Source organism: Canis lupus, chromosome 17, assembly GCF_011100685.1.
Source record: "Canis lupus familiaris isolate Mischka breed German Shepherd chromosome 17, alternate assembly UU_Cfam_GSD_1.0, whole genome shotgun sequence".
Lineage (NCBI taxonomy): Eukaryota > Metazoa > Chordata > Mammalia > Carnivora > Canidae > Canis > Canis lupus.
Genome location: NC_049238.1, coordinates 48,887,385 through 48,893,384, shown reverse-complemented (window position 1 = coordinate 48,893,384; position 6,000 = coordinate 48,887,385).

Here is a 6,000-nt window from a genome sequence, read left to right as displayed (position 1 = left end):
GTGAGCAGCCTAGCCTTCTCCTGTTTGGAAGATAAATGCATCCCATCCCAGAATTTTAATTTGGGCTTTTCAAACATTTAGCTAAGATGCTGGATAATACCTAATTGTACACCTGTCTTCCTCAAAGCGTTTGAACAAGTTTCTCCTAGGATCCAGATTGGCTGGAGATAAGGTAGAAGGGAGCCTTTGTTCCTTAAGCACCATTTTTCCTTTTACAATCTCAGCACCATGTTTGGACCTGGTCTCAGGTGGGGTTAGCCTAGAACTGGATGTGGACACAGCAGGCTCTGGGCACTGATTAGTGTACCCCTCTCAAACTGATAGACTAAAACATGGATTAACCATGGAGAGAAGAAGGGTAGATAAGGGTGAGGAGGAGGTGAGGATGCTGCCTGGGGTCTGTCTGGTTTGATGAATAGAGACTCCATTAAGCAAGATGAAGAATATAGGAGAAATAAAGTATTTGGGGAAGACGATTTTGACCTTAATTCTGAACTGTTTGTTTTGAGAGTCCTGTGAAATATCCAGGTGTTGTCCAATAGTCAGAGAGCTCTTTAAGTCTAGGGTTCAGAAGACAGTTCAAAGGTGGGGATAAAGAGTGAAGAGCAATTGGGGTATGAGTCTTTGGGCACAGTGCCACTGGATGCTTGGTGGATTTGCTCTAGTCTTTCTAAAGCTCTTCTCGTGGATTAAGGAGACCTTAAAGAGACCAAGGTGGAGAACTACTCAGAGCAAAACTTCCCAGCAGAGAATCAGGATGGATACCAGGCTTCCAATTCCAGTTCCATTGTAACTCACTGGGTGACCTGAGGCAAAGAGCTTGTTGTTTATAATTTTCTCAGTATAAACTGAGAGGATTAGCTCTTGCCATCTTCCTCCACTGGTACCTATGCTTCAATCACAGTGTCTTAAAGTGGTCCTTCAGATGAGGTAGGTTAGGAAGAATGGGTACACCTTGACAAGATAGAGTCAGGCCTCAGAGTTCTAGAAGGAAACCTGGATGGCCTCCTTGAAGGTCATGGAAGGGAATGATCATTTTTACCAATTCACTGAGCACCAGGCAACGAGGAAAGCACTCTGCTTCCCTCAGGTTTTTGATCCTCACAGCACTCCCATTCCCATTTTCAGATGAGAAGCCAATGCCTTGAGAGGTGAGATGCTTCCCTGAGCTCTCATGGCTTACAGAGTGAGGGAGTCAGAACTCAAATCCAGGGCTCCCTAATTCTGTACCAATGTCTGTCAACAACAGGTGCAAATGAGAGCAAGGCTAAGGAGGGCTAGTGGGCCAAAGGGGGAATTGGGGATAAAAACTTTTACTCTGAGTTTTGTAAACATGTTTTGATGTTGTGCAGATAACTAGTGATAAGAATAACAAGATTTTAAAAAATTCTTCCCCCCAAAGTGCTCAGTAAATACTTAAAAAAATTCCAGGGGCACCTGGGTGGCTCAGTCGGTTGAGCATCTGCCTTTGGCTCAGGTCATGATCCTGGGATCCTGGGATGGAGTCCCACGGGGTTCTTGCTTCTCCCTTTCCTTCTGCCTGCTGCTCCCCTTGCTTGTGTGCTCTCTTTCTCTGTCAAAGAAAGAAAGAAAGAAAGAAAGAAAGAAAGAAAGAAAGAAAGAAAGAAAGGTCTTTTTAAAAAATCCAGTCTTTTTTCAGAAAAGGAAAGTATCACCTGACTTAATTCCAGTGTAATGACAGCTTCCAACTTCTAGGAACAATAGGGGTCCTGCCCCAATTCCTCTCCTCCCTCCAAGCTAAGCACAAGATAGAGCACAGAAATTAGTGTGGGTCTGAGCTGGTCCTGGGCAGGAAGGTGGTTAAATGCCCAGTGGTGGACTACGGAGGGCTGCTGAAGCATGACAGGGTGGGGTAGTTGACGTTGCTGCATGGGGAACTGCAGATCCTTGCAGAAACAAATGCAAGATTCAGCACATAGTATCCCCTTAATAAAGGGTAGTTATTTCTATTTTCAAAGCATTCTGCAGGATGGAAATCCCAGACAATGCAAATGCTAATGGATATGAGAATGCAAATGGGTCTAGGATAGCAGAGATCACTTTTGTGGTGGCAGATGAGAAGACGGGGGAGGGGAAGGGAGAGTACTTTCACCACCATAACCACAGGGCCTAGCAAACTACCTAGCACGTAGTGAGTGCTCAATAAATATTTGTTGACTAAATCAATGAATAAATAAAGTCAAGCCAAATCTACTTCTCTGCAAAGATACAATACAATGTGCTAATTAAATACACAGACTTCAGAGCCAAACTGCTGGGGTTCCTGTCCTGGTCCTGACAGGCAGGGAGAGCTCGGGCAAGCTACTTAGCTATCCTGTGCCTCAATTTCTTTATCTAAAAAAAAAAAAAAAAAAGAAGGGGATGATTATAAAACTAACTCCTTCAGATAGTGGTAAGGCTTAGGTGAGTTAGTCTCTGGGATGTGTCTAGAACATTCTCTGGCACATAGGGAGAGCTAGATGGTGGCTTGCTATCATCAACTCTTTGAGAAGCATTTGTATTTTTTTTTTAAGATTTTATTTATTTATTCATGAAAGACACATACACGAGAGAGAGGCAGAGACACAGGCAGAGGGAGAAGCCGGCTCCATGCAGGGAGGCCGATGTGGGACTCGATCTCAGGTCTTCAGGATCACGCCCTGGGCTGTAGGCGGCGCTAAACCGCTGAGTCACCCGGGCTGCCCAGAAGCATTTGTGTTTTTAAAGGGAATCTAAAAGCGGATGTATTTATGATTGCCTATAACCCCAAAGAATGAATCATTAATGACTGAATTCCAACATCTTTCAAAACACACAAGAAAGGCAATGTTATCTCAGACCCCATTCAGGTTCTATTTTTGCTGGGACTGAGAGGAGATTTAGGAATATTGCATTGGCAGGGTGGTTTTTGGTCCGGAGCAGCAAGGGAAATCGCTAACTTCAGTCTCCTTGACAGGAGAACCTCGTGGGCTGGCCACACCACCTCTCTGGGGAGGGAGGAAGAAAGAGGTGGCTCAAAGTGGCTCAGAGCCCACCTACCTCCAACACAGCCTGAATCTTCCTGTTGGCCAGAGGCCTTGAGAACTTTTCACGGCACAGGAAACTTGTGTAATTCAAAATGCTTTAGCCGCAGGTTGGGATCTAGAAATAAGGACAATTTAACTTAATAAGAGTATTGCAGGGCAGCCCGGGTGGCTCAGCGGTTTAGCGCTGCCTTCAGTTCAAGGCCTGATCCTGGAGACCTGGGATGGAGGCCCACATTGGGTTCCCTGCATGGAGCCTGCTTCTCCCTCTGCCTGTGTCTCTGCCTCTCTCTGTCATGCATAAATAAAATCTTAAAAAAAAAAAGTCAAAAAAACATGAGTTTCTTGTGAAATAAGTATTATTTGAAAAAAAAAAAAGAGTATCACACACAGCCCATATCAGAAGTTAGGAAGTTGGGTGGAGATAAGTGTTCTTAACTATTAATTCTACTTGAAACGTCCCATCACTTGCGCGGGTCCGGGCTTGATCAGGGAAGTTGAACCCAGGGAAGATGGTGGAGTAAGGAGGTTGGAGGAAGAAGAACTTTCATGATTGCAGGAGAGACTGGGAGCCCACAGGCCTGAAAAGGAGATTTGAAGGATCTCCTTCAAATAGGCATTATCCAGCCTTATTGCTGGTAGATGAGCTGAAACTTGCAGGGAAATCTGGAGGCAGGGCACATCCTGCAGCTGAAATTAACCCGTGGTAGGGGCTGGTATAGAAGCCTCTGGAAGGTAGAGCACTCTGTGTGGCATTGTGGCACTGGTTTGAAGCCAAGTGTCTGGGGGTTGGAGCTGGCATCACTACTGATCCATAGGGATGGAGAACTGGAAGAGAAGCTAGTCACATAGTGGGAAGACTGCCTGTCCCTTTGTGGGCATCTCTCCCCTTTTCTAAGAGAGGAGGCATGGCTGCTGTTTCTGCTCTGGCACAGACCCATGACAGGATAGATAGTCAAGGGGATTTTTTGATACAGAGTTCCCAGCACAGCCAAGGTCATGACAAAACAATTGACACGTGTCACCAAATACTACTGTTTAGAGTTCCTTTTTCTTTCAGTCATTTGAATGTGTAAAAACTATTCTTAGCTTGTGGGCTATAGTCATACAAAAATAGGCAGCAGGCTGGAATTGGCCCACATGCCATAGTTTGCTGACTTCTGCTTTTTTTTTTTTTTTTTTTTTCTGACTTCTGCTTTAGATGATCCTCCATAAGGGGTCATTTTTATCACTGATTAAGAAAGTGGGAGATGAAGGATTTGAGTTTCGTTTGGAGACCACTGGCTGTAACTGCTATATTACTAACTACTGTTACTCTAACAGACAAACCTTGAAGTCTCCATGGCTTACCGTAAGTGTATTTCTGCTATTACACAGACCAAGCAGGTGTTCCGAATGAGTGGGCGGCTCTCCTACAAAAGGTGACTCAGAGTCCTGAGCTCTATCCACCTGGTGGCTCTACTCCCAGGCAGCAGCTGGGGGAAGACAAGGTGCTTGTTTCTCAACCACATCAGCCCCAAAGTGGCACACACAACTCAACCACATTTGGATGTGAAGGGGTGTGTGTGGGGTGCCAATAAAGACGGTAGCTAACTACTGTCTGGTAATGGTGCTCTGTTGTGGAAGAGAGTGCAAGTCTGTGTCAGGTTCTCAACAGTCCCGGCCACATGGATGTTTCTGGACAAGAACTTGAGTGTGGATAGGGATACTGATTAAGGGTGACTCTGTGAACTAAGCTGAGGACCGAGAGGACATTCTTCTATGAACGTTAAAGTTACTAATCAGGCTATATGCCCAGCATACAGAGCGGGCCAACATGGCCCTCTGGAAAGTTCCCTGGGTGTGCCAAATACAAGCTCCACATGTAGGTGGTGAAGGCCTCAGTGTTCTTCACACCAATGCATGACTGTAACATATTTGATCTGGAAAAGCTTCAAAGAATTATGGCCAATTGCCCAGCATAGCATTAAAAAAACATCAATGAAGAACTCAGGGAACTTATAATATCAAGTAATATAACCTCCTGTTGAACCTTCCAAAATACAATTTAATTTTAAATTAAATTAAATTTAAAACTGTATTTCCAGGTAACTCAAGGATTTTCAGTTTGGCACTCTTTACATTTTGGGCCAGATAATTCTCTGTTGTGGAGGCTGTCCTGTGCATTGTAGATGTTAGTGGCTTTCCTGGTCTCTACATACTAGATGCCAGCAGCATCCTCTGCCCCTCTCCCCAGTTGTGACAATGGAAAATGTCTCTGGACATTGCCAACTGTCTCTTGGTGGCAACCCAGATTCTCTGGGTTGAGAATCACTGAGTAACCGAATGAAAGAACTTCCTGAATATGATTATTGAAAATGAGACAACTACATGTTGTAGGAGTGAACATAAATGACAACGTTGATTCTAGAAGGGTCAGTCTTGGGTCATGCTTTCTGACAACAATTAGGAATTGGGTTGATCTGTTAAGACCTCTCAGTAAATGACACTTGGTCAGCAGCATAGACAAGAATAGCTGCCTTCAATGTGTATCCTTTGATTGCTAGTAGCAGGAGGGCATTCAACGACACACCCCAAAGTGATTTCAGGTCAGTAACTTAAAGTAAATAACATACAGGGTATGGGATCAGGGCTAAAATATGCCAGAATTAACGTGCTTGAAACTATTTCCCTATCTGTCAATTTGTCCCTACCAACTCTGACCCTGCAGGAGGCTTTAAGTCACAGGTTCCAAATATACGCATACTGCCCAGAGCCCCTGATGTTTACTGTTTTTGGGATGCAAACTCAAAGGCCAAGTTATGATTAATAAAGGCTGAAAGCTGAATCCATTTCTGCGTGCTGCTCTATCTACAGGAAGATGGAGAATGCACTTAGCCTCACAGCTGAAACAAAATAAAAACGGCTGCTTATCTTTGTCATTATTGTTACTATCATTATTATGATAACAATGGGCAATTGTACAGTGGCTTTGCCA